Source organism: Lynx rufus, unplaced genomic scaffold (genome assembly GCF_022079265.1).
Source record: "Lynx rufus isolate CCGP_SWC_20201006 ecotype Redwood Valley unplaced genomic scaffold, mLynRuf1.p SCAF_4, whole genome shotgun sequence".
Taxonomy (NCBI): Eukaryota; Metazoa; Chordata; class Mammalia; order Carnivora; family Felidae; genus Lynx; species Lynx rufus.
The window spans coordinates 29,095,224-29,119,410 of record NW_025814856.1 but is presented as its reverse complement, the minus strand read 5'-3'; the positions used below and the strand labels follow the sequence as shown (position 1 = coordinate 29,119,410).

The 24,187-nt window shown below is 41.8% G+C and overlaps 1 protein-coding gene across 1 annotated transcript in view; it reads right to left on the bottom strand.

The window, feature by feature from the left end:
* Positions 1 to 24,187, bottom strand: part of PTPRG (protein tyrosine phosphatase receptor type G) — a 578,709-nt gene that overhangs the window by 236,379 nt on the left and 318,143 nt on the right. The gene's annotated exons all lie outside the window — the stretch shown is intronic.

The following is a 24,187-nucleotide window of genomic DNA, read 5'->3' as shown; positions in this document are numbered from 1 at the left end:
CTCATTTGGAAACTGGGTCTTTGCAAATGATGATGTTAGGATGAGGTCATTAGGAAGGGCTCTAACCAATATGGCTATGTCTATAAAAAAAGGAGAAATTTGGGCACAAAGACACACACAGTGAGAATGTTGTATGAAGATGACAGCAGTTATGTGTCTACAAGCCAAAGAATGCCAGATTGACACCAAAGCACCAGAAGCAGAGAGAGCAGCACTAAACAGATTTCTTCTTCACAGCTGTCAGAAGAATCCAACATGGCCAACATCTTGATCTGGACCTCCATGAGGTCCTGAAATTTTTTGTTGTTTTAAGCTCTCTCATTTATGCTACCTTGTTAGGGCAGCTCTACAAAACTGGTAAGGGAACTCCACAAGTGTCTCAGTGTCTGTGAAGTGGGACCAAACAGAGTAGCATCTGGTTCTTCTTAAAAAAAATTTTTTTTAATGTTTATTTATACTTGAGAGAGAGACAGCGTGCGAATGCGGAAGGGACAAAGAGAGTGGGAGACACAGAATGTCAAGCAGCGTCCAGGCTCCGAGCTGTCAGCACAGAGACCGACGTGGGGCTTCAACCCATGGACCCTGAGATCATGACCTGAGCCAAAGTCGGACACTTGACTGACTGAGCCACCCAGGAGCCCCGAGTAGCATCTAGGTCTAAGGCTGCCATGAGACGCAGTGGGACGCAAAGTGACACCTCAAAGCAGCATGCCCGTCCTCCCTCCCACCATTAGCGGGCAGCAAGGTTAGCATGCCTTCCTCAATGCCATCAGCCATGTTAGCTTGACTTCGCTTGCACCTTCACCTTTTTTTCTACCACATTTTGCGATTCTAATCCAAAATTTTAGAAGTACGGTGTCATCTTTAAAATGCGTGCAATGCTCTAATAACCGTCCTCTATTAATTGCTGCCTCAAATTTTGCCATACAGTAGAAGTATGGACTCAAGTCCACTAACACTTGGACCATAATTGGGCCTTAATGACAATACTAACCACAACAGCAATTTGTGTCGTCAGTGTACCAGTTCAGAACAACCAGCAACAGGAAAGCCTCAGATCTACTTCTACCCGGAGAAGCCCTACTCAGCATCTGTCAGGATTCCAATGAAATGTTACCTGCTACGTGAATTATTTCCAGAGCAGCAAGCAATCATTCCCCTCCCTGCTTCACCAGAGACCCCCGGGGGCGGGGACCGCTTTCTGCTTCCGATACAGGCTATCATTCAGCCTTTATAACTTGTCTATAAACTTAGTTGGCAACATACAAGCCATATGCAAGTAAGCACCACACAGACAGAAACCACATCCTTTTCATCTTGGAATGCCCTGTCATAGGCTGCCACATGCTTAATAAACGAAGAACTACGAAGTTCTGTTAAGACCGTGACATGGGATTTTTAAAAAGTACAAACATAATGGAGTTCCTCGTTTTTGTTTCCATTTCCATACACTTGGAAGAATTCATATATCCCAAGGAGACACGTGATTAGGGAGCTGACTCAACCTACACTGTTAACTCTGGCCTCTTCCTCCCTATACAGTCCTCCTTGGCAGACAGGTGAAGTCAAGGGACACTCTGAAGAACCACTGACTTTCCTGACTCTTATCATCAAATTACCTGGCCCATGTCTCTCTCCCTGGAGGACCAACATCAAGTGACCCTCACTGATGGGCTTGCAGATACAAATATCTTGACAAACAGGGGACAAGTATATTCAAGACAACTGGAGAGAAAGAAGACCAAAAGAGGGATAAAACTAGAATCTAAAATAGTAGCTAACTGAGGGGCACCTGGGTGACTCAGTCAGTTAAGCGTCTGACTTTGGCTCAGGTAGTGATCTCACAGTTTGTGAGTTCAAGCCCCGTGTTGGGCTCTGTACTGACGGCTCAGAGCCTGGAGCCTGCTTCGGATTCTGTGTCTCCCTCTCTCTCTATCCCTCCCCGACTAGTGCTCTGTCTCTCTCTGTCTCTCAAAAATAAATAAGTGTAAAAAAAATTTTTTTTAAATGGTAGCTAACTGGGGCATCTGGTTGGCTCAGTCAGTTAAGTGTCTGACTTCGGCTCGGGTCATGATCTCGTGGTTCATGGGTTCGAGCCCCGTGTTGGGCTCTGTGCTGACAGCTCAGAGCCTGGAGCCTGCTTTGTTTTCTGTGTCTCCCCCTCTCTCTGCCCCTCCCCTGCTTGCATTCTGTCTCTTGACAGAATATAAGTAAAATAAAATAAATAAAATAAAATAACATAAAATAAAATAAAATAAAGTAACATAAAATAAAATAACGTAACATAAAATAAAATAAAATAAAATAAAATAAAATAAAATAAATAAAATAGTAGCTAACTAATAAGAGATGTCTGACAACTACAGAAGGCCTACTGTAAGATTCTGGAGACAGGTAGGACTTTTCCTTGCTCAGAGCTATAGATGCCATGGAAGTTTTAGTATCTCAGGAATCCTACTCTAATGCAATAAGAACTAGGATAGCAGCAGCAACTAACTTTGATCATAAACAGGCAAAAGGGGACAGAAGAGGACCCATGTGAGCACCATGATAGCTTTGGGGTGAAGACAGGTTCTTGAATGGGAAGGGACACGCGGGAGATATCAAGGGGGATAGAAATATTCCATATCTAGATCGGGATGGTGGTTTACACACGTAAAACCCATCAAGCTGCACACTCACCACCTAAAAACTTTACTGTAGGTATGTTATACTCAATAGAAAGTCTCAAAAATTCAGCACTGAATGAGCAGCTAGCTTGGCCAAGCTAGAAAGCCAATTATCTCACCACCAGTTTGAGCCCTCTGACCCTTTAAAAGCCTTGGAAGAGAGGGAGAATAGGAGAGAGAAGCGGCATCTATATTTTAGTTTACATTTAGATGAGAAGAAATCTCAGAACGGAGACCATTCCCCGAAGACCCGGAGGGCCCTGAATATAACTTACTGCATACTTTTTATCCCCAACACCACAGGTGTGAACCAGATGTCATGCTTATCTTTCCCACAGCAAACAAACTCATGCCTTCAGAATATTAAGCACTAGCTAGAGAAATTTCAAATATATTAAAAGCAAGGCAGTGAAGTTCAAAATGCAGATAATCGCTTACAAATTACTGATTTCCTTTGGAGAGCAATTACATTTATAAATATGAATACAGTCTATATTAAACCAAGAAAAATGACACTCAAATATCTGTCAAGAGTTTGATGTACCCTTAGGAAAAAAAATTTTTTTTTTAAAGCCAGAGAATGCACACTAACACATCCTTTTGTCAAATGGCATTGAAACTAGAAAAGCAAATGGATTTAAGAGACTCTGATCTAAAGAATAGTTTAAAAATTAATGTGTGGCCTAAGCTGAGCTCCTTGGCTACTCTGGGTATCTCCCCCTTCTCTAGCAACAAAGCAACATGCAAATGAATCTGACAGAGTGAAGGCAATTTATTAACATGTAAATACGGATGAAGTATTTTCCTTATGGCTTAAATCTAACACTCAATAGCAGTTGATGTTTAATTCTTCTCTTTTGTCTTTATTTAAAGTCATGCAATAAGGAAGTGAAGGGCTAGCCAGAGTTCTAAAGACTGGTCATTTCCTGTTATACAGACAGCGGTCTCTATATTTTTTAGATCATGCACCTACCCCGCTGGTACAACTTTTTTTGTGCGCATGCATCACCAGTCTTTTTGTTCACCGATAAATGATACACCTGGGGGTGCCTGGGTGGCTCAGTTGGTTAAGCGTCCGAATCTTGATTTGGGCTCAGGTCATGATTCCAGGGTGGTGGGATCGAGCCCTGCATCAGGTTCTGTGCTGAGCATGGAGTCTGCTTAAGATTCAATCTCTCTCTCTCTCTCTGTCCCTGTGCGTGTGTCTCCCTCTGTCCCTCTCCTCCATTCACGCTCTCTCTCCCTCTAAAAAAAAAAAAAAATGGTACACCTGTATTCCTGTACTAAATAATATAATGTGTTCATTCTAAACACACACAGAAGCAAAAACAAAAAATGAATGGAATAAGGGTGAAATAAACACTTTCAAAATATGATGCTAATCTTTACATTACTATTTTGTAACTTCACAAAATATAATTTTAGGTGAGATTGACAGTTAATGGTAAGAGACACAAAAGCACCTATCAAATTATCTTGATAACATACAGTTTTCATGTCTGATCCCATCAGATCCTCATTAGTTTTTACCCATAAGATGGCTGACAGAGAGCATGTTGATCAAGCCATTTGTCTATTTTGGGAATAATGGTTTAGTTACAAACATAATATTAACACATAGATTCGCTTACACAGGGATACGTAAAATGCAACTGACTGTAATACGCTGAGAGCAACTGAATGCTCATGCCTTTCAGCACACCTTTCTTTCCACTGGATATCTGCCACAGAAGACATGACCACCTGGCACACAGACCACGTGAGGGCGCCAGCTGCCATGTATATATCAAATATCAATAAAGCTTTCTTTTAAAAAAACATAAAAAACAACATTTTAGCAAACAGTCTTCCCTGAGCCCCAATGGTTCAAGGTTATGCAGCTCACGTTGGAGAATAATTTTATCATGTATCAGAATTCCCCAGAATAGCTTAGAGAAAATATAGATCCCTAAGCCTGAAATCAGAAATTCCATTAGATCCAGGGTGAGGCCCTGGAATCTCAAGAGTTTAATTCCAAATCAGGTATTCTGTGCTTTGAGAAACTCCAAATGGGTTTGCAAATATGACAGGAAGTAATTTGCAAATGACTATTAGCAGACATCGTTCAATGCTTAGAACCTGCTTTCTAGTACAACAGTTCCTCATCAGGAGGGCACACGTCTGGGCTCCCATCCCATCCAGTAAGTCCAGAGGAGAGTCGCATGGCAGCCAGCTTTGGACACTACTACCCTAGCACCTCTCCCATCCAAACTGGCCTCAATTTGGGAGGCCTGCTACCACCTACACCTTGTTCACAGGACACATGCAGTTAAGTGTTTGTAGGATTCATGGCCGATGGAAAGAATGGGAGCCTGATGTCATACTGTCAGGACACGTGAAGGTGTGCCTGAGTTGTGCTCCTAAGTTGCTTTATTTACTGCCTATGGCACACCTGGAGGTTTGACACCCCCCACCCCCACCTCTGGTAACTAAGTTCTGATTTTCTTTGGGTAGCAACTCCTTCCCCACCTTTAGAAGAAAAGCTTTCTATGGAGCCTTGGGCTGATGGACATGTGATCCATTCAGAAGAAGTCAAAATTAAATGGAAAATTTCCTAGAAATAGTCCAGGAAGTATTCTCTTTTCCACGGGATTTGAACCTAGGAAGATATTAGCTGGAGTTGCTGTAGGCAATGCCAAGAAGACTGACTGCCTGCTTGAGAAGGGGAGCCGGGCCACAGAGATTCCTGATAACTTGTCTTTATGGTCATAAATCAATCCTACCCCTGGACTTTGCACTTATGTGGGCCACTAAGTTCCCACGTTTTTCTCAAGGATTCTGTAGTTCCCAATCAAAACAATACTAACAGCTGTGCAAGGCATTATTATCCCTGTTCCTCCATTTTCTTCTGTAAAAAAACAAAGCCACTGTGTTGTCTCATGCACCTGCCAAGTCTGTATTTCTATTACTTTACATAAGTCAAGAATCACTACATTTATGTTTTACCTGTTGTACCTGTTTTAACAATTTCCCTTTTCAGATACTGTCTTTTTCCTAATATTATTGACGTCCACTAAAACACTACCACAGGCTTCATTTTTCAGTCCATTGACAACTTAAAAAAAAAACCTCCTTGGTGTCAACTTAGTCACACATTCAATTATTTCTAATATTTTCCCACTTTAAGACCATTTTTGATGGTTTTCAATGTCCAGGAGAAACAAGATAAATTCTATGAAAAGTCACATGAGGGGTGCCTGGGTGGCTCAGTTGGTTAAGCATCCAACTTCGGTTCAGGTCATGATCTCCCTGTTCCCAAGTTCAAGCCCTGCATTAGGCTCTGTGCTGACAGCTCAGAGCCTGAAGCCTGTTTCAGATTCTGTATCTTCCTCTCTCTCTCTGCCTCTCCCCTGGCTCTCGCTCTGTCTCTCTCTCTCTCTCTCTCTCAAAAATAAATAAACCTTTAATAAGAAGTCACATGAAAATTACTTCCCAAAACCACTGTACTTCAGCCAACAAAATCTAGCTTTCCTCAGAATTTATCTAAACAGCTCAGGAATATTTTTCTTCCCTGCTTTGAATTCCTTTTGACTTACCATGCAAGCTGAGTACTGCAGAGTTCATAAAGTGCTCTAAGTGTAAATTTCCCTACAAGTTTCCCCATCAACCTGTTATGGTATTGTGAACCCATGAAAGTTCAAGAACAAATTACCTCCCAGCATTTTTTGCTACTTATCTAGAAAAGACAGGCAAAAATCTAACAATCCAGTTGATAATTTTAATGGGCACAAGACAATGAAAATCCTGCACATCACTTAGAAAGTTACTGAGTAAAGGTGCATTTGATCACGTGAAACAAGCATCTTCAAAGTAAACTTATTAAACATGCACTGCCGTGTAAATATTTCAAATGGGAAAGATATTTTTTACCAGACTGAAACGCTGAAAATTACTTCTGAAAAGCCCTTCTATATCCAGTATACCAAATGGCTAAGCACCTCATTAATGTATTTGGAAATGGAGAAATTCTATAAACTAAAACTCATTTTCAAGGCAAAAAGAAGCACGCATAATCTGGGGCATCACTTTTAAAAACCAAACACGCTGTTCACATTATAGTCTTCCCTCCTAATCGCTTCTCGGCCTTTTGGCTAAGATCAAGTGTATAGTCTTACCTCCTTATTCACCATTTTGCTTTCCAGTTACCTGCGGTCAACCACAGTCCAAAGCAAATGATCCTCCCTCTGTTGTCAGTAGTAGCCTAATGCTATGTCACAGCGCCTATGTCATTTACTTTACTTCATCTCATCACATGAGCAGAATACAGTACCATTAGACTTTCTGAGACAAACCACATCCACATAACTTTTATTATGGTATATTGTTAATAACTGTTCTATTTTATTGCCGTGGTAAATCTTTCACTGTGCCTAGTTTATGAATTAAACTGTATCATAGGTATGTAGTTATGGGAAAAAAACTTAGTATATATAGGGATTAGTAATGTCCGTGGTCTCAGGGATCCACTGAGGGTCCTTGGGATGTATCCTCCATGAATAAGGGGAGACTACCGTATATAGATCTCAAATGGACAGGAAGTTGCTTAGCACTGAGTTAGTTGAAGGATACAAAAAAGGTACAATGAGAGATTTTCTTTCCCTAGATCCTGTTTTATTTTTAAAAATACTTCTTAGGGGCTCGTGGGTGGCTCAGTTGGCTAAGCATCTATCTGACTCTTGATTTCGGTTCAGGTCATGATCTCACAGTTTGTGGGTTCAAGCCCCAAGTCAGGTTCTGAGCGGACAGGGAGGACCCTGCTTAGGATTCTCTCTCTCCCTCTCTCTCTGTTCCTCCCCTGCTTGCTTGTATGTGCGTGTGTGTGTGTGTGTACGTGTGCACGCATGTGCACACACACACGTGCACACTCTCTCAAAATAAATAAACTTCAAAAAAAAACTTAAAAAAGCACTCTTTAAGATCGTCCCTTCTCACACTGTTTTTCAAGGTTATCAACTTCAAATTTGTGTCAAAGTCATTTCTCCTTTTAGTTCATAAAAATTCAGTTATACATTGTATCTCGTCCGAAAAGGCCAGAGAGAGAAACAGGCAGCCGGCCACTTGTTCAAGCTTATCTCAAACTTCCTTTACTCAGAGCCTTTAATTAAATGAAAGTTATGTGCCTTCACTGGACCAGTTTTTGAATTATACATATTCTTTTCCTTTGTTCCCTGCAAGAGGGGAAAAAGAACGTGTTCACCTTTACAGATCAAATAAAATATGATGACACAGCAATTAGGGAATGTCGGTAACCCGCATGATTCTAGATGGAGAATAACGGACCACAACATTTTCCTTCAGTGTCGGTCTGTAGTGTTCCAAGGCTTCCAGAGACTCAAAGAGACCGGATGGTAAATGAAAAAGGTAGTAAGGAGACATAAATTTGTAGAAGTTGTTCTTCCTGTTGATAACATTACAGTGTTTTCCTACCTCCCAACTTCACAAGTAGTAATTAAAAGCTACTGTCGTTTTCCATGGAATAGATGGAAGGATTTACTCCTACCTATCATGTCTGCCCTTAGTGGTCACAAAATATATCTTGGGAGAAATAGGGGGACTTAGACTGTTCTGTTCCCTTTACCCCCACCAACGAAGTCAAAGGCAGGTAGCAGAAAAGTTATAAATTGCCAAACGAGCGCGTCACAACCCCCATTACCCACCTCAACTTGACTAGTTTTTTTGGCTGTAAAGACACTGCTTCATAGGGGCGTGTTTTGTCTAATCCTGGAAAAGAGCAACATTCACTGTCACTTTCTTTTCTTTCTTTTTAAAATCGGGCTTTTTTGGGGCGCCTGGGTGGCTCGGTCGGTTAAGCAGCCGACTTCGGCTCAGGTCATGGTCTCACGGTCTGTGAGTTTGAGCCCCGCGTCGGGCTCTGTGCTGACAGCTCAGAGCCTGGAGCCTGTTTCAGATTCTGTGTCTCCCTCTCTCTCTGCCCCTCCCCTGTTCATGCTCTGTCTCTCTCTGTCTCAAAAATAAATAAACGTTAAAAAAAAATTAAAATCGGGCTTTTTTATCATCACTACATAATTCACCCTCTTTTCTCCATAAAACAACATTATTACGTTAACATGTTATATTAAATATGAAACACTCAAGAGGCGGCTTGCAGAGGTAATTGTCTTACTTTCAGCAGGCTTCTAAGAAAAGCAAGTTTAGCTTCCCAATATGAAATATAGTAATTAATGGAGTGTCAGGTTACTAATGCACATTTAAAAAAATATGAGTGAAATTAGCTATGCATCCCACTGTTTTAACTGCAGACTGGAGCTAAAGAAGCATGCTGGCTTGTTTTTTGCATTCATGTAAATCTCAACCTGAAATCTGTTTTAAAAAGGCAGGGGAGGGAATAGTAAGGACAGGAAAAGAGTAAGGCTTACTGAATTTATGAACCCGAAGGCCTCTGCTGGAATGATTTCTATCTGGGACAAAAGGGGCCTTCCATCCTGAGGCATGAGCCATCTCTGTAGAAGTCAGCATTGACGCCCAGAATTAGAGAGGCAAATGCATATTACATAAGGGGACAGCTGAATGGGGGAGAAAGAACTTGAACTTCATTTAAGTCTGAAACTGTGAGCAAGGCACTCAGGGAGTTGTGCACGTGCAACAAGAAACCCAAACAATCCCTACATTCGGCACAAGGCAATTAGATAGAAGTCGATGGGGCTGTGCAGGCAGCATATTTTAAACACAAAGACCAGGATTTAAACTCGAGATGATGCTTGCAAACCCAGCAGATATGCGTTTTAATTCTGGGCTCTCTTTGTGACTCTGGCACTTATACACGTGGGCAGGTTACCCTCTCCAAGGTATCATCCAGAATACGGGATTTATTATTACCTACTTCGCACATTTGTGAGATTTAATGACACGATGTTCGTAATTAGCTCAGCACCCAATCAGTGCCCAATAAAGGCTATGGGTTATTATTGGGATAGTTTTCCAATGCATACAGTAGGTCTAAAACATCCTTCAAGGAGGGGTCAAAACAATCCAGGTTAAGTAACAAGTATCTACCACGAAACCTAAAGATGATCTTCCCAAAAGGTTTATTCAACATTCTTCCTTTGAGTGAAATCACACAAAGATTTATTTTTTTGAGGTACAGTTGACATATACAGAGATTTTTGGGAAATCTTTGACTATGAGAAATGTGACTAGTTCAGATTGTAGGTGATAAATGAATTCTGAAAGTCTGATTTTTTTTTTTAAGTCAGCACATAGCCATAAGAGACAGAAAGCTCCCGCCAGGCTAAACATAGAGAAGAAAAGACATGAACTTAAATCAAAGGTAGCAAATAGGTTTAATCTTGCATGTGAATGCTGAGTAATTGGTGGTGGCTTCTTGGCTCCAATCTTCCAGAAGGATGAAGGAAGTTTCTTCGACTCAGGGGAAAGGATTGTGTGATCAGTTAGTGGGATCTAGCACAGGCTCAGGAGCTATACTCAGAAGGCACTTATAATTCCTGCACTATACACTGCTGTCATCCTCCCGGAAAAAAAAGGAAAGGTCCGTGGAAGGTGGACAGTCACACCGAAGGGAGAAAAACAGATGAGCTCCTGCAGGGTGCACCCCTCTATGTACCTTCGATGTATGGATAGAGCAGAATAGATGCAAATGCACAAGGACATCTTTTGGGGGAGACAGCAACATCCTCCAATTCTACGTAGTGCTGCAATACCATTCTTACCTAACAGGTTATAACTGGCCTCCTGCACAAGGTTTATAACGGAAGGTGCCCTGGTGAGGCAAATGGAGCTTCCCATACTTGATAGTTATGGCCTTCGTAACACCTGTGAGAGGCAATGCAACCATCTCATGTGGGGAAGGTGAGGGAAGACAGCACCTCTCAAGAGTCAGCCACCTAATGAATTCACCTAGAGGGTGCACTGGTCCAGCTGGAACACTGTCCTTGAGATGGCCTGGCTAAACAGTCATCCAGCCTTCGGCCCTACCCTTTGTCTCACCTTGCCCCACCAAAATGCAACAGTCACATTTCAAAAATGGCATCTATGAATGAATGCCAAGCTTGCACTCTAAAAGGTAAAGCTTGAGTTTCACGTTCAATGGACTTCCACGAGGTTTATGGGGAGGGAGGAGCTGAGAACCATGAGTTATACAGGTCATGACCTATTAAGAGAAGACTTAACATATTTCATTCAAGATAATGACTAGGGAACAATGGTGAATGCTGAGTGACTGTCCCTACTCTACACGTGTTAAGGTATGACAACTCATGACTAAGGGCACTTGACATGGTACAGAGAACAGCAGCTTTCAGGGTCATGCAACCTAATTACGTGTGTCATTTATATGCTTTCTGATTTGTAGAGCTTCGAATCTAAAAATTGGACAAAATGAGGTTGGACGCTATGCAATTCATGTCTTTTGAAGAATCAAAAAGAATGAAAAAGTCCAGTGAGGAGAAAAAATGTATCCGTTTCCTTTTCTGTTTCTTGGCTAAGGGCTGTACGGCTAACCCGACACCGGCTTTGGAGCCTCCAAGTGGGTAAATTTAAATTTCCTTCAGATAAATGTTTTCCCAAATGAGAAAATGCTATTTTTAATGAAACCAAATAGCCTTAATTGGTTGTGATGGGAAGTAAACTCAGAGATAAACACTGCATAAATAATTCAAGGCTTTCCATCTGGGGAAACTTCTTCCTGAATTGGATAACGAATATTCGACCTAAGACAGAGCTTGCATCATTTGAAAAGCAACAACTGAAATCTAAGCTAACGTGCAAACACATAGCTAAGAATCAAGGTAGCATTCTGGACAACTCTTGAGGGCTTCACAAAATGGCTGCCTCCAACCCCAACACCGCCCCCTCCCCATTTTTGCCACGAAAGCAAATAAAAAACACTCACCCGGGTCACACTCTTTTAGCATCTCCTCCACCACCATGCTGTTTAATTTAAAATAAATTACCTTGCTCAGGCTTGATTAAAAGAAAGGGTAAGAAATGGCCCCAAGTTTCCAGGACATACATAATAAACTCCATTAAGTATTAAGGGCTATAATAAACATACAGGAGAAAGTAAATAAGAATACAGAAGGGTAATTAATTCCAATGGGTGACGAAGGAAAGCTTAATGGAAGAGCTGGCATTTGGGCTGAGCAATGACGTATCTGAGATTAGAAGGATACTAACAATAATGACAATATGGCTGCATAATATATGTTATTGATTATTTTTACTTTTTATTAATAGCCCCAACTAAAATTTCAGGAGTATTTACTGTGTGGCTGGCCCCAAACTGACAGCTCATTTAATCCCACAGTCATCTCAGGAGGGAAGCATCACCATTAACTTTAAGGATGGGGACACTGGCCACAGGGAGGTGATTTGCTCCCTACTCCCTACCACATGGCTACTAAGCAGCAAAGGTGGGAATCTGCATATAATCAGATTCTGGCAATCCTGCCTCTGAAAATGGTCAGCATTTGAAATCTGATAGTCATTTCAAAAGGCCGTAAAGAGACAGCCAGAGGAAAAAAAGAGGGGCTCATGGCCGGGTAAGAGGGTGATAATGATCAGTGGCAATGGAATCCCCCCAAGAAATGTGAAGATTTCCACTTTAGTCTCAGTATTCCTTGTAACTCTTGGTACACATTAGTCAGCTGCACACTAACCACTATAATTTTTGAAAAGCTTCCCGGTTTTCCTAACGGGCTCTGACAGAGATTTTAAAGCTGCATTTCATCGATAATTCTATTTCCTCTTTCATGTATTTTTTAACTAAATCATACCACCCCTTGGACAGGAGTTGGGTCTTTCACTTTTTTGGAACTTATACGAGAGGCTGTCATGATCCCCAGAATAAAACTGGCAGAACTTTAGAAATAAAACCGAGCCCTGATGTAAGCTTGTTTTTCTACACCTACATCAAGATGCCCTACATTCTGCACACATGAATCCCCCAAGTTGCTGCATTTTTAACAAAGGGCAGAAAAAGACCTTTTAAAACATAGGACAATCTTATCTGTCCTTTAAAAATAAAACAAAGCCACTCTTCTCCCCTGTTGGGTTTCTTTATTCTCTCCTGCAAAGGGTTCTATACTGGTTGCATAAGAGGACAAATTCTAATTGCATGATCCCAAGGCAGATATAAAAATTCTTTAATAAAATAAACACCGGCACATTAAAATCATTCTGGAATAGGCAGAAAAGTCATTTGGTGATAATTGAATGTTGAGTTAAAAAGTCTTGATGTGTGCTGCTGGAGAGAGAAAATAGAATATGAAAATAAACAATATTGCGTTTTGGAAGGCAAAATGCTGGAGGTGTACCTATAGCGTTGATTCTACAAAATAAATATAGAAGCCTAATGAAAAAACATATTGGGCTTCCTTGCATTTGTGGAGATAATCTTATGTGATCAAATTAAACAGAACAGAAAAATGAGTTTTGCCTTCCTTATGCCTTCTGTCTGTTAAAAAAGAAAATTTCAAAGTGATGAACTTATTATCCCCATCTAGCCTAATAAACTCCTTGACACATGTTGCTCAATGAGGAAAAAAAAAATATGCCCTGAAGAGTATCTTCCAACTAGAAATTTATTTTTACTACAGTGTGGTTAATTGTATGCAAGTAAAGGGTTTGACCCTTTTACAATGTGGGCCAAAGACAAAAGGTCACAACCTTAACTCTGTAGCCTAGGCTGCCTGATGTGGTTCTGAGATGCAAACACGATGTGATTCATTCAAGGAGGCAACTGATACTTACCTAGCACCTACCGTGTACCAAGGTAAGTGCTGAATGCTGAGCACACAGGGATGAACGGGGCCACGAGCATCAGCATCGCGAGAAAGCTCATGGTCTCAAGAGAAAGACAAGGAGGAAAGGAGGCACACTGGGACAGAAGCTTTGAAAGGACAAGGTGACCCAGGAACACCTAGAAGAGGCATCCGAGTAGGCAGGTGGAGGTCTAAAGGTTTCCAGAACAAAGCAACTAAGATGAGATGTAGAAGAAAACTAACAGGCTAGAGAGGCCATATGGAGTAGGGAAGAAAATTTCAGGCGAAGAAACAATTGGCCTTAAAGACCAGTAATGTAGAAAGAGAGCATGAGGCCTGGAATAACTGACAGATGATCAGAAAGATTAAGTACAGCAAGAGTTTTAGTCTAAGAAGGACATATTGTAGAACTCCCAGGTTTTTAAAACATGGACAGTAAACCACCCTGGGGCTTGTTCTGAAGGCAAACAGTCATTTGGATTCCGCCTTCAAAGCCTCGGCCAATTTCACACCAATCCCTGGCCGTGGCTTTACGAGGGTAAGGCCACGTTAGTGCTGGGAACACTGTTTACGTCTCTGCCTCCATAACTGCAGGGGAAGCTCCAGGTGAAATGTGCCCAGGAATCCCAGGAGCTCCAGCAGTAATTGGCAGCCAGGCCAGACATGCAGTGACTCTGAGAGGCAGTTCACAAAGCAGTAAAGAGCTGAGGCAGGTCTGGATTCTGACCTCAGCTCACCAGTTTCCTGGGTCAAAGCCCTGGGTAAACTAAATTCTGTCCAGTTAAGAGGGACGATGACCACACAAAATTAAGAATTGGGTTAAACGACATAATGCAGGCAAAGTATTTAGCACTGTGTCTACCACATGGTAATAGTTAATACAAGAGAGCTACCATCATCATGTTCTCCACTATCATTATCATCAAAACCCTCATCACCACCTGCATCATCATCACTATCACCATCATCATCACCACTATTATCTCCATCACCCAAATCACTGACATCGCCATGTAGGAGCAAAAACATCTAATGGAAGATTTTGCAGGCTGAAATGAGAAATTCCTTTTAGCTCACCACTTTAATAGAGGAGAATTTCCCAGAACATCAGATGGTGTGGGGGAAGGCCAAAGGTGATTTCTAAGCAAAGTGGGAGAAATCTGGATATTCCAAGCAAGGGAGCATAGCTTTTATCTGAAGGGAGAGATTTTGGAGAATCTCCTTGCACTACAAAGGGGAAGGAATCCAAAGACACCCTCAATCGTTTGTCAGTTTCAGACACAGAGGCCTATCTGTTTCACATATGGTATCATCTCCACCATTTGACCACAACCACTCACACATGGGAAAGTATGACGGTGTTCTTCAAGTGCTACAAGAGAAGAAACAGCCTTCTGTGTCCTGGCATCCCCAAAGCCTTCGAAGTCTCCAAGTCAACCGTTCTCTGAAACAGCGCTGCAAAGAAGGAACTCTGCTATTCAAATGCACATATACACAAAAATACAAACATAGCAAATATTTAATGAACATTTAATATGTCGTGGGTGCCCAGCAGAAAACTCCATATACATCAGCTCATCTGACTCTCACAAGAACCACAAGAATCAGACATGACCATCTCCCTTTGATAGAGGAAGAAAATGATCTAAGAAAAGGTTAGGGGCACCTGGGTGGCTCAGTAGGTTAAACGTCTGAGTCTTGACTTCGTCTCGGGTCATGAACTTGCAGTTTGTGAGTTTGAGCCCTACTTCGGGTCTGTGCTGACAGCGTGGAGTCTGCTTGGGATTCTCTGTCTTCTCTCTCTCTCTCTCTGCCCCTCCCCGACTTGTGTTCCTTTCCTCTCTCTCAAAAATAAATAAATTTAAAAAAAAAAAAGAGAAAAGGTTAAGTGTCTTGACCCAGACTAAGCCAAGTGGGTGGGGCCAGGCCTCCAAGCTCAGTCTGTGGAACATCATCACCTCTGCCTACTCTCTACATCTGTCTCCTGCAGCATGTCAACACCAGCACTTAGCCTGAGTGAGCCATCTGATCAGAGTCAGTAAGATTCTCGAAGCTGTTGTACACAGAGGGCACACGATGGCTTTAAGAGCTATAAACCACAGAAGCCTAAGATAAGGCTCTCTCAAAACACAAATCAACGTGTGGACTCATTCCTACCTGATGTCACTGACCAAGATCTCAATTCCTGAACTCTGCTTCCCTACGTTCCACTCTAAAACTCCACTCATGGGAACCATGTGCAACTTCAGATAAACTCAGAGTAGACAAAATGACGTGTCTGTAAGGTCTCAGAGAGCTTCCATGGGAAAGAAAATTATATGTCTTAATCACTACCCACAATACATTCCCTGTAGGTGCTCAATGCTAGATAAATACATTTCTTCAAGCGTGCCTTTGTGTCTGGCATCTTACAAGATATTAAAACTGATATTTGGGGGAAAATTGCCTCCAATTTGTGAAACTTGGAATCTACTTTGGTGTATGAAATATAAATATGTTTAGAAAATGAAAACGCTTTCTTCTTATGTTCATTAGGAGGAGTCTTTCAAAATTTAGAGGCAATCCTCATGTTATGTTTCATACACAGATGCACCAAGCAGCTATAAAAGCAACTTTTTAAATATTAAACACTTGGAGCTGGTTGTCGGCTGGAAATGTAACTACCTATAAAAAATACTTAACACTGAAAACCATCAAAACCAACGATTTCTTATTAAATCTATTTAATGTCAAGAGTGTCTCACTGAGTAGAATAACTTTTTAAAATATTTAACACATAGAGTCACTCGGAGTCTGAGAAGGTATTTTTTATTAAACATACTTAATGATTAGCACTACTTTAACGCTGGGGAAAGAGGCAAGCGTTGTAACTATTACAAAGCAAAGGCGCTGAGTGTTTATAGCTGTGCCGACAGCACACTGGACTCCTTATAAAGCGTATTTAAGGATCGCCAGCTGGAGGCCTCCTGTCCCTACAAAGACAATCACCCAAACATATTCTCAAATCAAGTTAACACACAGGCACATGTGTTTCTATGATACCTGAAATTAATTTCTTGGAATGCTAAACAATAGTTCTATACATAGACTCTCTTCACATCTACCACAATATCAATCTGAAGTTCAAATTTGTGACATGACTATGATTTGCCTTAACAAAGGAAAATGTGGCACAAGCCCCAAAGTATTTGGAAAACCTATGTTTTCACATAGCTACTACTCATCTTGCTTCCACAATTTTATTAAAGGAAAAAGAGATTTCCCTCTCATCACATGAAAACACTGATTCTTTATGGTAAGGAACTTTCCAGGAGTTTCTTACTAGCTTAAAAAAAATCCATTTTACTTAAGTTGTACATGTAAACACTTCTCTTCTTTTTTTAAAAAAACATCACTCTATCAGAAAAAAAATCACTCTATCTAGATCTAGACATACCTATAGATAGATCGATGCATCTACATACGTATACCTTTGCCTTATTTCAGTTGTGACAGTTCTGGTGACAAGGTATTAAAGCATAACTATTCATTGGATAAATTCTAACACATTTAATCAAATGCTCTACAAACTTCTATTTCAGGGTGTTTTCCCAATTTTGAAGGTAGTCCTGTATCACCACCTACAAGGTTATCTGTGGCAAGACAGACTTCCGAAGAAAAAGAAAAGAACAAAAATCCCTTTCTGTTAAAAATTACACATCTTGGAGACACTTCTCTAAAGAAGACATCCAGATGGCCAACAGGCACATGAAAAGATGCTCAATGTCGCTCCTCATCAGGGAAATACAAATCAAAACTACACTCAGATACCACCTCACGCCGGTCAGAGTGGCCAAAATGAACAAATCAGGAGACTATAGATGCTGGCGAGGATGTGGAGAAACGGGAACCCTCTTGCACTGCTGGTAGGAATGCAAACTGGTACAGCCGCTCTGGAAAAGTGTGGAGGTTCCTCAAAAAATTAAAAATAGATCTACCCTATGACCCAGCAATAGCACTACTAGCAATTTACCCAAGGGATACAGGAGTACTGATGCATAGGGGCACTTGTACCCCAATGTTTATAGCAGCACTCTCAACAGTAGCCAAATTATGGAAAGAGCCTCAATGTCCATCAACTGATGAATGGATAAAGAAATTGTGGTTTATATACACAATGGAGTACTACGTGGCAATGAGAAAGAATGAAATATGGCCCTTTGTAGCAACGTGGATGGAACTGGAGAGTGTGATGCTAAGTGAAATAAGCCATACAGAGAAAGACAGATACCATATGGTTTCACTCTTATGTGGATCCTGAGAAACTTCACAGAAACCCATGGGGGAGGGGAAGGAAAAAAAAAAAAGAGGTTAGAGTGGGAGAGAGCCAAAGCATAAGAGACTCTTAAAAACTGAGAACAAACTGAGGGTTGATGGGGGGTGGGAGGGAGGGGAGGGTGGGTGATGGGTATTGAGGAGGGCACCTTTTGGGATGAGCACTGGGTGTTGTATGGAAACCAATTTGACAATACATTTCATATATTGAAAAAAAAATTACACATCTTGGGACAGATTGCCTCTTTTAATCTCCAAAGCAAACCCATGAGGCAAATAGTTTCATCCCTATTTAGCAGGACCAGAAAGAGGCTAAGAAAGGTTAAGCTGGAACAGGAGTGAACTCTTATCTTTTTGACTTCATCCTCTCTCTTTACTGTTCCAACATGTCAAGGCTCAGTGCTATAGACTGAATGTTTGTGCCCCTTCAAAATTCTTATGTTGAAGCAGACACTAGGACAGGTTTTAGAGATGGGGCCAATGGGAGGTAATGAAGAGTATGTGCTCTCATGATGGGATTTTCGTCCTTATACAAAGACAGCACAGAGTTTGCTCTCTCTCTCTCCCAGTGTACAAAGAAGGGATCGTTCGAACACAGAGCAAGATGGCTGCTGTTTACAAAGCCAAGAGAAGGGGTCTCTAAATGGAACCTACCTTGCCAGCACCTTGATCTTGGCCTTCCAGCCTCCAGAACTGTGAGAAATAAATTTCTCTTATTTAAGCCACTCAGCTACTGATATTTTGTCATGGCAGCCTGGGCTGAGTAATATACTCAGCCACAGTTGAAAATTCCTAGATGGATTGGAAATTTGATTAGAGATGGAAGAGTCTGACTTGAGTGCACGAGAGCAAGTCTAGGAAACCTGAGCATCTAGACCAGAGGTTCTCAAAAGGAGGCCATCTTGCCCCGCGATGAACATTTAGTGTATCTGTCAAAACATGGGAGGAAATGCTACTGGCATGTAGTGAGAAGAGGCCAGAGATGCTACTAAACATCCCACAAATCAAAGGACAGCCCCCATGACCTAGAATTACCTGGCCCATGGGAATGCAAGCTGGTGCAGCCACTCTGGAAAACAGTATGGAGGTTCCTCAAAAAATTAAAAATAAAACTACCCTACGACCCAGCAATTGCACTACTAGGTATTTATCCAAGGGATACAGGTGTGCTGTTTCGAAGGGACACATGCACCCCCATGTTTCTAGCAGCACTATCAACAATAGCCAAAGTATGGAAAGAGCCGACATGTCCATCAATGGATGAACAGATAAAGAAGATGTGGTATATATACACAATGGAGTATTACTTGGCAATCAAAAAGAATGAAACCTTCCCATTTGCAACCATGTGGATGGAACTGGAGGGTATTATGATAAGTGAAATTAGTCAGTCAGAGAAAGACAAAAATCATATGACTTCACTCATACGAGGACTTTAAGAGACAAAACAGATGAACGTAAGGGAAGGGAAACCAAAATAATATAAAAACAGGGAGGGAGACAAAGAATAAGAGACTCACAAATATGGAGAACAAACAGAGGGTTACTGGAGGGGGTGTGGGAGGGGGGATGGGCTAAATGGGTAAGGGGCACTAAGGAATCTACTCCTGAAAGCATTGTTGCACTATATGCTAACTAATTTGGATCTACATTTTAAAAAATTAAATTAAAAAAAGGGGGAAATCTAAAAAAAAAAAATTACCTGTCCCCAAATATCAGTAGAGTGTTAAGTTCAGAAACCCCTGCACTGGGGGCATTGCCTGGCATATATTATGTCCTCAAGAAACACTGTCGTGTGGGTATGCTTTTGAGCACCTTCTCTGTCAGGCAATGCCTTTGGCTGTAAGTAAAACCAGGCCCTGGTCCTTCTGCAGGTGCGTTCACATTCCACAAAAGGAAATGAATCTCCCAGAAGCACCAGAGAAGAGTCAGGTAGGGGTGACCTACTTTACAAGTAGTATAAAGTCTCCAGAGAAAGGCGATATCCAAGTATGGAAGACACATGGGACAAGGAGAGGCAGATTAAAGTTAAGATCGGAGATGTTAATTTACACCATCAAGAGACATGCCATCAGCCCTATAATCTGGCACCAGGATTTATCTGGCTATAACCGAATGTATTCTTCCATGACCCCTGGGGCCAGAATGACTGGGTTCCCACTCTGGCCCCTTCGCTTAACTAGCTGTGTATGGTTCGCATCCCTAATTTCAGGACCTGTGGCCTCCACTTCCAGATCTGGAAACTGCGGATTTGAACAAGCACTTCTCTAATAAGGTTACTGTGAGATGAGACAATGCACAGAAAGATTAGGATCATTAAATAATTACCATTACCAGCTCCTGTATCTCAGGAAACACGACACGTGTGGTACCTAGGGTGTCGGGGAGTGGTGGCAATTAAGCCTGAGTTACCGAGCGCAGATCTATGCACATGCGCGTGTGGTCCCGTAGCCCCAGCAAAGGGGAATGGAGAGCGCCCTGGAGGCCTCGATGATTTGCTCATGGCCATTTAATCAGAGGATGGTACAAATTACCCAGCATTTGTCTTCTGGTTCATTCTGTAACACATTGCCTCAGCTACTGCTTTTCTTGCTGTTTATTTACGCCGTTTCTTTTTGGACCCAAATCTCAGGAAAATTGCTCTGGGGACATTTTTATCTTTTCCTTCCTACAAAGTTGCATATATAAGTGAACCATTAGAACTGAATCCGGTCAGTGAATCACAGGGAACGCCAATAAAAGCGAGGCAAACGCGTGCCTGAAACCAACACCCTCCATTTGTTTAACTCTTAACTGGAGCTCATGACAAACTGAAAGCATCACATACAAATGTCACATTCTGGAGTCTCCCAGTTTCATCCAATTCTCCTTAAAGTGAGGAGTGACAGGAGGGTTGGCCACTGCCCTGAAATATTGCTGGGGCTTAGACAGAAGGAAAGAGGACTCGCAAGTTGGAAAGAAGGGGTGCCTGGGTGGCTCAGTCAGCTAAGCGTCTGACTTCAGCTCAGGTCATGATCTCCCGGTTCATGAGTTCAAGCCCCACATTAGGCTCTCTGCTGTCAGCAGAGCCAGCTTCGGATCCTCTGTCCCCACTCCCCTCCCCCACCCTCAGCCCTCCTCTCTCAAAACAGAGTGTGTGCATGCTCTCTCTAAAAAATAAATAAATCTTTTTTTTTTTTTTAAAGAAGAAGTTGGAAAGGAAAAAAAGGAAAGGATTTTTCATTCCCAGCAATCCAGGATTTTTAGTATTCTCCAATACAGATTCTTTTCCCACCTACTCCGGAATTCCTGGTGACAGTTCTTTAATATTCCAGGCCAGACTCCGTTCCTTCAAGACTTTGCTTAAATGTCACTTTCTCAACGAGGCCTATTAAGCTGTAACCCCTGACCCCCAACAAATCCCTGGCCCAACCGATTTCCCTTAGTGTCCCCTGTTTTTTTCCAAAGTACTTTTCACCTTCTAACATATCATCATTTGCAATCTAGGTTTCTGGTCTGCCCTCCCCTTGCTAGGAATTTAAGTTCCTTGATGAGAAGAAATCGTGTCTAGTCACTGACACATCCCAACTGCGTAGACAGCGTCTGGCACACAGAGAGCATTTCATATGTAGGATGCATCACTGAAGTAGCATTAATATCGATTCCTCACCCACAAAACCCACAGTTAAAAATTAGAGGGCTCCCACCAATTGCCGGACATGCACCTAAAACTGGTGAGATGTACAGTATCCGGTGCCCGAGAGAACGGCTACTCCCGGCAAGCACTGCACTTAAAATGAGGAATTCTGCATCGGGTGCACCTGCCAACGTTCCACCTAGAAGCTATAGCTCCTCCATTAGAGAATGATAAATGTCATTGTCATCATCAGAAATTTTCCGTGGTTTTCAATATGCTGGCTTTTATGCTGAAAGCCAAAGCATTAATAAAGCAATGGAAGGGGTAGGATTGTAAGTCTATGAATGTCAGTGGCAAGGTTTCACATATGTCACTTTGCAATAATAAAGGACTTCAAAGAGAGTGCTGGGGACTGGGCAGAATAGGAATACTTGTTTTTTTTTTTTTAACAGAGGATAGTGAAGACAAGACCGAAAGCAAGTAAGTGAGAAAAATGAGGGCAAATTCAATTAATCATTTCCCCTCCTGACACTTTAATGCATTATTGTTACAATTACTCTGAAATGTCCCGGAAGAATCCATATCTTCTCACCCCGCCCCATCTATTTGTCAGGGCATGAAAGCTGGACTGCAACCCTTTTGATTGCAAGGAACTTTTCAAGTTTTTATGTTTTTATGTTTCAAGGAACTACCTCCCTGTTTCCAGGTACTGCAAAGGTTGTTTGAAATATCAGCCTTGACTGATGACCAGGAATTCATGTCACTCTATTCTAGCTTTGACTTGTACGTGGAGAAGAGAAAATGGTCTTCAAAATGCAGAGTCTGAATACAGTGCCGTTTTCAAGCTCCAAGCGGAGCTTTGATGTTCAGATTTCAACGTAAATCTGCCCCAGGGTTTTGTTGTTCCGATCTAGGGGCACTTAACTTATTTAGACGCTGGGGACCTCCCTTGGAGGAGCCCACAATGTAGGGTTCCTGTCCTGTCTCAGAACGCTTAATATTCTCATCCATCACCTGAATCAGTACGAAGCAGTCCTGCTCCCCAAAAAGGAGCCATGGATGAGGACAGCCACACAGACTAAGTTAATTTAAAAGTAATAGAGTTAGATAGCTCCCATTATATTCATCGAGCCAGCATCTCTAGCTACTGGCTGCTGTGGAGGCCAAGCCCACTGCAGACAATCATCCAGAAAACCCAGCAAAGCCAAAGCACGGATGTTATTTATTTTTAAATCATTTATAGTTTTCTTCTGCTGGGATGGAAACTTTTAAACTTTCTTTTGGAGGGGTGGGGAGTACGGACTTAGTGCTGCAGAAATTCCTTTCTCTCAATCACTTGACCAGACTGGTCACTATCAGAAGAGAGAAACCTACACTAGCTGTTAACAACTTTTAATGGATTGTCTACCACTAAGTAAGTGTAACTGACAAACTAGGAAGCCTAGAAAAGAAGGGTTTGTGTTTGCACTCGGCTGCGGGCAGCTGCCTTTCAAAAGACTCAACATGCACCATCAGAGCTCAGAGGAAGCCGCTCCAGGGTCTGAACTGCATCGACACCAGCCAGGGCAGCTGGGTGACCTAATCTCTTGGTATCTCAGTTTCCTTGTGAGATGTGCATGAAGACAACACTGACGTCACAAGGGTCCCATGCGAATTAAAATGAACCATGTATTTCGCAAATAATGAGCACTCAATAAACATTAGCTTGTGAAATCATCTTCTCCAGGAGAATCATCAGTTAACAAGAATGGTCACCGGAAAGAAACCTCAGGAGTGGTCAAAGTGGTTGTTGCCAAATTCTCTCCTTTCCTCCCTCTCTCCCTAATATGCATTCACTCAAAAAAGGATTGGGGACAATAAGAGTAGGGAACAGGGGACACTAGATCTCAGCAAGGAAGGCTTCCTCCAAAAGTAACGTGTCCATTGAGACTGTATAAAAAGAGAAGTCTGGTCAGAAGTAGGACAAGCCAGGAGGGTAGATGCAAAGGTCCTGGGGCAGGAAAAGGCAAGGCCATTTGAAAGGAAAAAGGTCACTGAAACGAACAGAGAGAGCAAGTGAAAGAGTATTCCCAGTGGCAGTAGGGATGGGAAGCAGGAATGGGGGTCAGGCACATATAATACTTTTATAGGATGTCTATGCCAGCATGTCACAGGCAAATTGAACATCCAATGTGAGATTAAAACAAGATGAACTCATCGTGTCTCTATCTTAGAACTAGGTCGGTCATTCAACCATTTCAATATTATCTTGCAGGAGCGAATTTATAGATAAGCCTGTGCAAATTCTGCCATCTGATTCCCTTTAGCATTAATAGTTCTGCCTGACAAAACCATCTGCACTGGCCTAACACTCCACTCTAAGTCTCTTATACATGAAGAGGCGTCATGATTTTTCACTGATCTGAAATTAAAATTTCCAGCCATAAAAAATATATTTAGATCCAAGGCTACATGTCACTTCTGAAATCTTGTCATTTAAATCACGTTAGGCGTTGAATGAGATATAGGTGAAATTTAACTTTCACTGCGTTTTAGTCTCGATCATGGCAAATTTATAACCCAGGAGTAAATCTTGCTGTCAAGGAAAATGTCTTCACTAAATCAGATTTGTTGCTTCCCTCCTTCCTTCAATACTTCTGTAAAATTGGAATTCTATTCAATAAAATTCAGTTGTCCCATTTCGTCCTGGCCACAAAGGGTCTGTGGGTCACTGGAAGCTCCAGAATCTCCTCTAACAGTGTGTTCAGATTTGTCCAGCAAATGGTATGTTGAATATTCCCATTTAAATCCATACCGATTACGGGCACCTG